Here is a 12062-nt window from a genome sequence, read left to right on the forward strand (position 1 = left end):
AATGGCCTGTGTCCGTCAGTATAGGACCCACCAGGAGAGTCCAGCAGGCGTCTCTCAAGGGGCCCCGCTGGATTCATTCATTCCTTGTGCCTCACAAACCCAAGGGCTGAGGACCCTACAGTCAGTGGTGTTCAGAGACTGAAGGTTGCTGGCAAAACTTATGAAAGACGGGCACGTACGACAGAAAGAACTCTCAATAAGTATGTCCACTTACAATGATTATTTGAGAGACCAAGAAGACCAGAGTGCCTCTGCTGCCATGAACAGCACATTCGTTCCCTGTCTGGAGACAAATGACAATCATGTGCCCATGAAACAGACGTTTGTGGAACCTCTGCACAGCGGTGAGCAAGGGCAGGTATAGCAAAAAGGTGGTTAGGTGAGCACGGCATCATCTAAACTATGCCAAGCTTCTCCGGGTTGTAGGGGACAGAAGTCTATTTGCATTTATTCAAGTAGGAAGGAGAGTTTCTTATTTAAAGAAATGGGGGGGGCACCAGAGTGGCTCTGTGGGTTCAGCCCTGTCTTCGGCTCAGGTCATGGTCTCAGGGTCTTGGGATCGAGCCCCGTATCGGGCTCTTCGCTTGGCAGGAAGCCTGCTTCCCCGTCTCTCTCTGCCTGCCTCTCTGCCAATCTGTGATCTCTCTCTCTGTGTCAAATAATAAATGAAATCTTAAAAAAAGAAGAAAGAAAGAAATATGGGGCTATCTCCTAATATTCCTGAGGAAGAATTAAACTGTGGTCTCGAGAGGGACAGAAGTTAAGAACAAGAAAAACAGAAGCCATGAGATTCTCTTGCTCTCAAATACTATATACATATATACGTGCATATAAAAATACATCTACTATACACTCTGTAAATGCCACTGTTAGATACAGAAATGACATACATATTTTTATGTATCTATGTCTCCTAATTCCTCTGTCTCCTGCCAGTCTGTCAAATCACCTTTCCTCTATACATGGGCTTCACCCTTTTCTTTTCTAAGGCAGAATTCTTGCTTCACAGAAACTGATTCTGACTGAATTTAACAGAAAAAGAATTTATTGAAAGGCTATTAGGAGGCCAAAGAACAAGACAGAACATGAAAAAAACAACAGGCAGAAAGAGAAGCTAGACAGCCAGACACCACCGACATCCCACTGCAGACCGAGCCCGGTGAGGACGCCGCTGCTGCTGCTCCTGTGAACCCACCGTCTTCGCCAAACAGCTCCCAGGGAACAAAACTGCCCTTGATGGACACACACATAGATACACCCACAAAACTATCATCACTCTTTACACATTTCAAAATAATTTCTCAATCCCTTCCTCTCTCTCTGCCTGCCTCTCTTGTGATTTCTCTCTGTCAAATAAATAAAATCTTTTAAAAAAAAAAAGGGTGCCTGGGTGGCTCAGTGGGTTAGGTTGCTGCCTTCAGCTCGGGTCATGATCTCAGGGTTCTGGGATCGAGTCCCGCGTCGGGCTCTCTGCTCAGCGGAGAGCCTGCTTCCCTTCCTCTCTCTCTCTGCCTGCCTGTCTTGTGATTTCTCTCTGTCAAATAAATAAATAAAATCTTTAAAAATAATAATAATACGGGCGCCTGGGTGGCTCAGTGGTTTAAGCCGCTGCCTTCGGCTCAGGTCATGATCTCAGGGTCCTGGGATCGAGCCCTGCATCGGGCTCTCTGCTCTGCAGGGAGCCTGCTTCCTCCTCTCTCTCTGCCCGCCTCTCTGCCTACTTGTGATCTCTCTCTCTCTGTCAAATAAATTAAAAAAAAAAAAAGATTAAAAAAAATAATAATTTCTCAGTACCATGAAATGTCAAGCCACAGTTCAAATTGATCTGATTTTCTCATAAATATTTTGACTCTGTTTGTTAAATCCAGAGTGAGAGTAAGAACCATACCTTGGGGCGCCTGGGTGGCTCAGTTGGTTAAGACACTGCCTTCGGCTCAGGTCATGATCCTAGAGTCCCAGGATCGAGTCCCACATTGGGCTCCCAGCTCCATGAGGAGTCTGCTTCTCCCTCTGACCTCCTCCCCTCTCATGCTTTCTCTCTCTCTCTCTCTCTCTTTAGGGAAAACAAAACAAAACAAAACAAACACCAAAAAAGACCATACTTTGCCATTCGTTAACAGGTCTCACAAACCTCTTTTGATTACAGTCCTCACTTTCTCCCTTCTCTTTCTTTAGCCTTGCAATTTATTTTCTAAGACATCAGGTCCTGTAATTGTGCCTGGGTGGCTCAGTTTGGCTAAGCATCTGACTCTTGGTATCAGCTCAGGTCATGATCTCAGGGTTCTGGGATCCAGCCTCTCGTTGGGCTCCCTACTCAGCGGGGAGCCTGCTTCTCCCTCTCCCTCTACTGTTCCCCCTGCTTATGCTCTCTGGCTCGTTCTCTGTTAAATACATAAAAACTGAAAACAAAAGAAAAAACAGTCCATAACTTTTTTAAAATTTTAAAAATTTATTTTATGTTTTTAAGATTTAATTAATTTATTTGACAGACAGAGAGAGATCACAAGTAGGCAGAAAGGCAGGCAGAGAGAAAGGAGGAAGCAGGCTCCCTGCTCGGCTCCATCCCAGGACACTGGGATCATGACCTGAGCCGAAGGCAGAGGCTTTAACCCACTGAGACACCCAGGCACCCCGATCCATAACTTTCTGACAAGAGCTAAGGCTGTAACACATTACACCAAACATGCAGATCACGATATCCCAGAACCCGAAGGACAGAGCCCTGCTAAGTGTCATCCAACGTTAATTTATGGGTTCTCCCAATCTCGCTGAATGTTTTTTCAGATAATGGAAAGCCCAATGCCAAAAATGCTCTCCAAAAATGCATCTAGATGGTAAACATGCTTGGTCCTTGTACCCTGGGGCCTATCCCAGAGAGCTCTGACTCCGTGAGTCTAGAATAGGACTTAAGCATCTGTCTTTTCTTTAAAAAATCCCCACGGGGGCACCTGGGTGGGTCAGTGGGTTAAATAAAGCCTCTGCCTTCGCCTGAGGTCATGATCCCAGGATCCTGGGATGGAGCTCTGCATCGAGCTCTGCATTGGGCTCTCTGCTCAGCAGGGAGCCTGCCTCCCCCTCTCTCTGCCTGCCTCTGCCTGCTTGTGATCTGTGTTAAATGAACAAAATCTTAAAAAAAAAAAAAAAAAAAAAAAAAAGTCCTTCATGCTTTGCTGGTTTGCACTGGGTTGGGTACAACTATTTAGTCTCTGCAATTCCAAACCCAAACTTCGCCTACAATGTTTAGGCTGCAGACACAGGGAGGCATTGGAAACTGAGACAGAGAAGAACAGAGAAATTATAAAAACTATCCCAGAGAAAACCGGCTGCAGCGTGAGGCGGGATCACAGGGTGCGCAGTGGCGGCGGCTGCAAGGGAGGCTGGGGCCCTGCCTGAGGCGCAGGCAGGGAAGGTGCGGCCACAGAGGGGGGCGGTAGCTTGCAGGGCCTTGCAGACCCCCACGGGCCTCCTGGGCCTCACCCCCGGGCGCTGCCAGTGACACTGATCCTGGAGAAGAAGAGCGGTCCGGGCTGCAGGTGGACTGCATGGTGTGTGGGGACACGTCCAGCGGCAAGCACGACGGCGTCTTCACCTGCGAGGGCTGCAAGAGCTGCTTCAAGCGGAGCTTCCACAGCAGCCGAAGCGACACCGGCGGGTCCAACCGGGACTGCCAGATCGCCCAGCATCACCTGTGCCAATACTGCCGCCTGAAAAGTGCTTCCCGGTGGGCATGAGGAAGGACGTGGTGCAGCGCGGCCGCCTCCTCCGGCTGCGCCCCCGGGCTCCGAGCTGGTGGCCGCGGGGAGAGACCAGTTCCTGGGGCAGCCGGTGTTGGTGCTGATCGCGCAGCTGCTGCGAGCCGAGCCCTATCCCGCCGCGTCCAGGCGCGGGGCTGGGCACTGACGTGTGCGAGCAGGCAGCGCTGCTGCCCCTCCGCTGAGCGAGCTCTTCATGCTGATCGTGGCGCAGGCAGCTCTGCCCCTGCACAGGGCTCAGCTCCGGGCCGCCGCCCGCCTGCACGCCGCGCCCTTCACGGACCAGGTACGCGCCTTCCAGGAGCAGGTGGACAAGCTGGGCCGCCTGCAGGTCGACTCGGCTTCCTCAAGGCCATCCCGCTCTTCATGCCTGACGCCTGTGGCCTCTCCGACCCAGCGCACGCGGAACGCCTGCAGGAGAAGGCGCAGGTGGCCCTCACGGAGCATGTGCGGGCCCAGTCCCCGTCCGGGCCCCAGCACCTCGGGCGTCCGCTACTGCGGCTCCCGGCCCTGTGCGCCCTCCAAGACTCCCTCAACTCCCAGCTGTTCTTCATGCGCCTGGTGGGCAAGACGCCCTCCGAGACGCTGATCCGAGACATGCTGCTGTCAGCAAGTACCTTCAATTGGCCCTACGGCTCTGGCCAGTGACATCGCTTGTTGGACACACCACAGCTGGGTCAGCACACCTCAAGGGACACGGATGCTTCGGCCTCCCACGGGGCTCCCAAACGGAGGACCTTGGCTTCTCTCCTCAGACTCCTATTTTTTTTAAGACTGTGAAACATTTGTCTCCTCTGTTTTTGGTTTTTTTTTTTTTTAATGATCACGATACCAAAGAGAGCGTCAGGCTCCAGCCTCGGCCTCCCCAGAACTCCTGGCCAGAATAGAGGGCCAGGGACCGAGGGGACAATCCTGGGACAGCCTGGCACTCAGCACCCCAAGCATGAACTTTTGGGGCCGGTGGGGTTGGCTTCCCTCAGGGGATGGCCTGGTGTCTGGACTAGAGGGGCCAGCGTAGTAATGCGCCAGGCAGATTGTCTGGATCCGGAACCCACGTTGGACACTATATGACGAATGAATCAAGGCCAATAATAGAGATGTTTCCTACCTGGAAAAAAAAAAAAAAAAACAGAACAAAAAACCTATCCTATAGAGAGTCAAGAAAAGCCAAGCTCTAGTTATACTACTTCTCTGTCCTTATTGTGTCTCAGTTACTCTATAGTCAATTTAAGTAAGCAAGTTTGCACAAATGGTTACCAACAAATACTAAATCAATTTATCAGGAAATTTTAAGGACACCTAATTGGGACATGGTTCTGAAAAGCATTTTATTTCCCTCTCGTCATTTCAATGGCACTGCAGATTCTCTGGGCAAATAACTGTCCATTTGAGAAAAATTATTTCTAGTTCAACAGTGTGACACACGTGGTCAGCAGCACCTGAAAGCTGTTCACAAATGTCACCGCGGACTGCCTGCGAGTCTTCACAACTTATCCATGTGTTTATTTATTTCTGGAACCAACCACCACTGACCCCAACTACCTGTCAGACATGGCGCTAAGTGTTTTATTCATGTTAAATATCACTTCATCTTCACGATCATCTATGAAGTGGGATTATCATCATCCCCATTTCTCCCATCAGGAAACTGAGACGTACAATGCTTTAGCAACACGGCTCATAAGAGGCAGAGCTAGGATCTGCTTGGGTCTGGACCCCATGTTTTCAGTCACTATGATTAGTTTCCAAGACCCTACAAAAAGTCCAAGTCTTCATCCCAAACCTTGGTTTTCCCCGTCCTACAGTCCCCACGTGGCTCCAGCTTCAAGGACGTTCTCTCAATTCCTTGAACAGTCCACATCCTTCCCGGCTCTAACTGAACACCTTCCCACATCCGCCTTCATTTCGTAGCCTCCTGGTCTCAGCTTAAAGATTACTCAGGAAATTACAAACTCTAATGCACCCTATATTTCTCAGCACTCAATGCAAAACAGTAATGACGAATTTCACAGTTCATCATTTCCTTCCTGTCTTTTCCAGCCAGGTGGTGAGTCCCTCACACATCCTAGCAGTCCTATTTATCATGCATTCCAATCACTGATACCCACAACCCACCCAAAAGGAAGGCCATTCCCCCTACACACAGACACAGACACACACACACACAGACACACACACACACACACACACACACACACACACACACACACAGAGACACGGACCCCTGACTGGCGTGATCTCAGGTGCATGGTGGGGATCCTGACAACCCATAGTGGAATGTAACCTAGGCAAGAAGGAGAACGGAACTTCTCCCCCGTCAACAATACACTTACTGGCTTCAAGTCGGTCTTGTAGCAGGACTTGAGCCCCAATAAGGTTGAAACCTCATCTGCCTGGTTCGGCCGCATTTCCACTCTCACTGTCTCCAGGCCGCACACATAATTAGCAGCTCCATAAATGAATCCCCGTTCTGGGCTCTTCACAGCTGTGAAACGAGGGGCGCACAAGCTGACGGCTACCTTTTGGCAAACCAGTGTATTCCTGAGACACAGGCCCGCCTCCCAGCGAGGCCCCAGCCCCCGGGGACACAGGGCCCTGACACCATGCCCTACAGGTACCTCCGTGCAGAGAAGCATCTTCCCAAGGGCCGCTCACTCCTTCGTCCTCTGTGTCGACCCTGAGGAGGAAGTACAGGAGGTGAAAAGGGGCATCCTCAGACCAGTGGCCATGGGTCTGGAGGTTCTGAGGTGCTGCACCCACCGGGGCAAGGTTGCGGGATCCTCAGACGCCAGGCAAGAAGCAAGCCTCACAGACGGCTGCAAACTGGGAGTTGCTTCTGCCCAGGCTCAGCTGAGGCGTCTGTGACCCACCCACGTCAGCTGTCCTGACAACCTTCCCGCTCACTGGCACCTGTGCCCACACGCTGATTGGACAATTTCCCCGCTCCCTCGGCCTTCGGAAAGCATCCCTGGATGGCTCTTTGGACCCCGCCCGCACAACCCTGGGCACACACTCTCCCATTCCCACCTGGTATGGCCTCGGTCACACCACCATCCTCCTTCTCTGCTGCTGCTGTTTTCTGAGTTTAGCCTCTCTGAGTTCATCACAAGCTTTAGATGGCTGTAGTCGGTACAAGACCGAGCTATCTGGAATGGAATTGCTTTAGCACGCTTTTCAAAACTCAGATGGGCATATTTGTGGGGACTCTTTCTGGGTTCTTTGCTCTGTTCTGTTCTATGTGTCTGTCCTTCTGCAAATACCACACAGGCTTTCTTTTTTTTTTTTTTTTAATATTTTATTTATTTATTTGACAGAGAGAGAGGTCACAAGTAGGCAGAGAGGCAGGCAGAGAGAGAGGGAGAAACAGGCTCCCCACTGAGCAGAGAGCCCGATGCGGGGCTCGATCCCAGGACCCTGAGATCATGACCTGAGCCGAAGGCAGAGGCTTAAACCACTGAGCCACCCAGGCGCCCCCACACAGGCTTTCTTATTGTAACTACTAAGTTCAGAAACTCCAGAGACTCTGATCCCAAATTAGTATTATTTTCAAAATTGTTTTTGAAACTACTCTAATTCCTTTGTCCTTCCACATACATTTTAGAGTATTTTTGTCTATCTCTACAAAAATGAACAAAGCTGACAGGATTGTGATAGGAATGGCATTAAATCTATCAATCTGGGGAGAATTGACCTCATGACGATGCTTAGTCTTCCAAATCACGAACATGGTGTATCTCTCCATTTATTCACATCTTTGATTTCCTCTATCAGTGCTAAATAGTTTCAGCATGTGAGGCCTGGATAGACGCTCTTAGATTTATCCTGAAGTAGTTTCTTTGTAATTGTAATTAATTGTGAATGTGTGTTTGATTGTGGAGCCTACATATTCATCGCTAGCATAGAGCAATACGACTTACCTTTACGCGTTTATCCTGTATACTGCTTCACAGTGAAATTCCATTATTAGTTCTAAGAAGAATTACTTTGTCATACCGTCTTGTGGCATAAGGCCTGAAATTCAGATTCCGTATTAAGGGCTGTCTTGACACCTGGAAGATCAAGGAGGGACTCAAATGGCATCATGCATGTTCTCCTCTCCCTCTTCCCTCACAGGGGAGGTCTCGTAACCAAACACCCTTCTCATCACAGGCACTAGACATCGTGCCTATTGGTTTTTGGGGAGCAGCATTCAGTTCCCTAGAAGCCCACTCAATTCTTCAAGCAATTGAAGAACTCTTCACACCCTCCCATGGGAACCAGGACTTCCCACACCCTCTTGTTTCAAGTAAGTCTTGCCTCCCAAGGCCCTGCTGGTTCTCTCTGTTCTCAAGTGCAATCTCTGAGCAGTCCTGCACGGTGTGTGGTATCCTCCTCCCCTGAAGTGTGAGTATATGTGACTAGTAAACTGTTGTCAATCACATGTGCCGGGTGTCAGGGGATCCCCACAAGTCTGGAGCAGGAATCTCTCTCTCTCTCATCAGAAGGGGATTAAAACCAGTGGTATGACAAACAGGGTGTACTCACATTAAATGAGGACATGGGGCAGCTTGACCTGCTCCTTCGCTAACTAACTGGTTTCAGAGCTGAGAGTCACGATCTGGGAGGGAACTGGCCATCGCTGGCCAGCTTGTGTGTTGGCTCGTGTTCTGTTATCTCACACGGAGGTCGCCATCCATTTCCAACCTAATGTCCCAACCTTGCCAACAAGGTGAGAATGAATGAGAATTGACTGTATCTAGGAGGGAGGTGTCACCTATGTGACCTGCATGTGGCCTGTATTGGTCTCCAAGGCTCCCCCCTGAGGTTGGCAACCGAAGGACATGCTGCCTGGTGTGCTTGAGTTCCAGGGACTGGGTGTTGGGCCAGTGCTTGATGCTGATGAACAGATCCTATGGGGGAAAGCACACCCCAAGCACAGTCCTGGGGGTGACCCTCTGTGTTGTGGGTGCAAAGGAGGGAGGCCCCGACCCCAGGGAAATGTAAGAACGGCTCCCTGGCTGTCTCCTGAGTCACTGTGGTTCAGGCATTGGGAGTGGCCTTGCCCGGCTCCCGAGCTGCCGCTCCTCTCCCGGTTACCATGTGTCTTCTTGAGCCCTCAGGGTTTTGAGGTGCTCATCCATGGCAGCCCAGGGTCCACAAGCTGATGAAGAACAGAAAAGTGGAGGGGGGCGTTTGGTGTTCCACTTCTCTCCTAGTGCCAAACCCCTCCCCAGCACACTTGCCTTTCTCGTAGTGTTGTTGGTCCCCAGCTCGTCGATAGACTCCTCTTGTGATCCAGGGGCTTGAGGCTCTGACTCTGGCCATGGGCAGAATGATTTTGCTGGCTGTGGACTCCAACACTGGGGAGATGGACTGGCATTCCCACAGGAAGAGGACAGCCATCTGTGGGCTGACCCACCCAGTCCCCTTCCCCATAAACACCCAGAACGTGTGCACCCTGTGTGATTAGATGGGGACAGAAACAAAAACTCGTGACTTGACGGGGCTAGAAATGAAAACTTATCCTGAGGGAATCTGTAGAGGGGGAAAAGGCGGCAGGGCAAACAGTCCACACTGAGAGAAGGTAGGGCTGTAGCAGAAGATGGTTTTGCTTCATCAGCAAATAGGCTGTGGGTCCCGTGCACTTCCACTGACCACTCCACTGCCTGAACCTGTTTGGCACAAGATCCTGATCCTCAGGGTTATGGGAGAAACATAAAGGGGAACCCCTTGGCACAGTGAGGGGATCAATGCCCACCTTGACTTACGCCAGGAGACTTGAAATCATACAACCACCGCCACGACAGAAGCTCCAAGTCTGATGATGCTGATTTGAGACTCTCTGGAAGAAAAAACCGAGAAAGAGGAGCAGAGCAAAAAGACACTCCCCCACCCCACATGCATATCCAGGAAGACACAAACCCAAGCAAAGGAGGAGTGGAAGAGAGAAAACTGAATACAGGAGGCAAAACCTGTCCCCCACCCCACCGACTAATTCAACATAGGTTGAAATTTGACCCAATTGGAAATCCAGCATTTACAAGGGCACCTGGGTGGCTCACATGGTTAGTCTTCTGACTTCAGCTCGGGTCTTGATCCCGGGATCCTGGAATAGAGCCCCATGTCAAGCTCCCTGCTGGGCAAGGAGTCAGTCTGCTTCTCCCTCTACCTCTCCCTGCTGCTCCCCCTGGGTCCTGCTCTGTCACACTTGCTTGCTCTCTCTCTCTCTGTCTCTCTCTCAAATGAATACATAAAATCTCTAAAAAATAAAAAGGAAATCCAAAATTTACTAGAACAATTTGATTGGCAACATTAAAAGGAGGCCGATTGCCTTCTGTGCCTCTACAACATAGGTTCTGAATGAACTCTAATGTTGCTAACATGCACCGGTTGGCTAACCTTCTCGGACTTATCAAGTTCTGTTTAAAGCAAGTATAATAACCATAGATTCTACCTTCTGTATTTAATGCTTTGACATCTCAGGCCTTGCTGACTTTGGAGGGACTGTCCCTGGCAGGCTGACTTAATTCCTAGAGATGGTCAACAGCTTGCCCACCGGCAAAGCTTTCACATGTAAAGCAACCAATGCAGAGCCTTTACCCCCAACCACCTCTTGTAAGAAACTCTTACTCTGGGCCACTATCCCCTGCCCTGATCACCCCAGGGCCAGGGACAGACTACTCCAGACAGACACCACTGTGTCCCGGAACCCAGTGAGATGACACAAACTAGGCAGTCTTAAACGTGCTTACCCGGACTCACCTGCCCCTTCCCATGGAAACCACAATAAAGGGTCTTGTCCATATTGTCTGTCCCTTCACTTCCTCTTTCTCCTGACCGACTCTGGTGCTTCCCTGGGAGGCCCTCCACGGCTCTCAGGACCTCTTTTATCGGGATCAGTCTACAAACGCTTCTTGTGTTGTGAGAGTTACTTGTATATCTGCTTGTCTTACCATACCTGATTAAATAAACCCCTGTATCCTTAAAACACTGGAGACATCTGGGGGGTTCAGTGGGTTGAGCTTTGGCTCAGGTCAGGATCTCAGGGTCATAAGATCGGGTCCCATGTCCGTCTATGTGCTCAGGGTGGAGTCTGCTTGGGATTTTCTCTCCCTCTGCCCTTCCTTTCCCACCACCATCCCCTAACCCCGCTCCTTGCTAGCTCTCTCTCTTCTCCCTCTTGCTCTCTCCTTAAAATAAACAAAATCATTACAAAAAACCATGAGGGAGCCCAACAAATTTAAAGATGGTGAATATTTTGCTATTATACATTTGACCAATATGTTCTGTTCAGTGCCTATTTCAACATCATCTCAGTCACACGTGTCCTGACCTTGAAGGAGACACGATTTCCCTCGTTATGCACAGGACACCCAAACCGCTCTGCTATCGCAGGCAAACTGTGGGCAGGATCTTACTGCACCCAGCTTTCTCCAGGAACTTCCTGGATGAGACATCACATTTAGGACACCCTACTGTGAGGATATTTGTTTGGCAAACTTGTTAAGGACCTACAAATGTGGGGCTTCCTGGGTGGCTCTGTCAGTTAAGTGTCTGCCTTGGGCTCAGGTCCTGATCTCAGGGTGCTGGCAAGAAGCCCTGCATCAGGCTCCCTGATCGGCGGGAAGCCTGTTTCTCCTTCTCCCTCTGCCCCTACCAGCCCCTCGTACTCTCTCTCTCTGTTTCTCTCTCTCTCTCGTGTTCTATCAAGTCACTAACTAAAATCCTTAAAAAGAAAAAAGGACAAAAGTCCAAACAAGAAAAAAGAAGTCCAACATCTTTCAGTACTTTTGGGGTTCTAGAGGCAACATATTCCTTGTTTATAAATTTTACGGAAGCCCATTTCAGCTTTTACTTCTCAATGAGCCCACGCTGGTGGGGGGGGGGAGGTCTCCCCTCAACAAAAGGCTCTAGGATCTGTGCTAGTAAAAATTACCTGTTGGGGGTGACTGGGTGGCTCAGTTGATGAAACGTCTGCCTTTGTCTCAGGTCCTGATCTGGGGATCCTGAGATAGAGCCTGGCAGGGGGTTCCCTGCTCGGTGGGGAGCCTGCTTCTCCCCCTCTCCCTTTCACCCCCTCTTCCAGCCAGAGCTCTCTCTTAACTACATAAATAAAAGCTTTCGAAAAAACCACCTGTTCGTGCCCAGGTCAAAAGGCTGTAGCAGCTTCCTATCCTGCTTCCTGGAGTCCCTGGACCACCCATGCCATCTGTCAATTGTCCGTGGGCTCCCAAAGCAAGAAATGGCCCTCCTTGGCCTTGGTGAGAGACCATGAAAGCAGCAATTGCTGGCCATGCACTGCGCTCTCCTGGAAACAGAGTCTCTCACACT

The 12062-nt window shown here is 50.2% G+C and overlaps 1 pseudogene; it reads left to right on the forward strand.

The window, feature by feature from the left end:
- The first annotated feature begins 259 nt into the window (after positions 1–259).
- LOC123933599 lies at positions 260–4564 on the forward strand (annotated as a pseudogene).
- The last annotated feature ends 7498 nt before the right edge of the window (positions 4565–12062 follow it).

Source organism: Meles meles, chromosome 21 (genome assembly GCF_922984935.1).
Source record: "Meles meles chromosome 21, mMelMel3.1 paternal haplotype, whole genome shotgun sequence".
Classification (NCBI taxonomy): Eukaryota; Metazoa; Chordata; class Mammalia; order Carnivora; family Mustelidae; genus Meles; species Meles meles.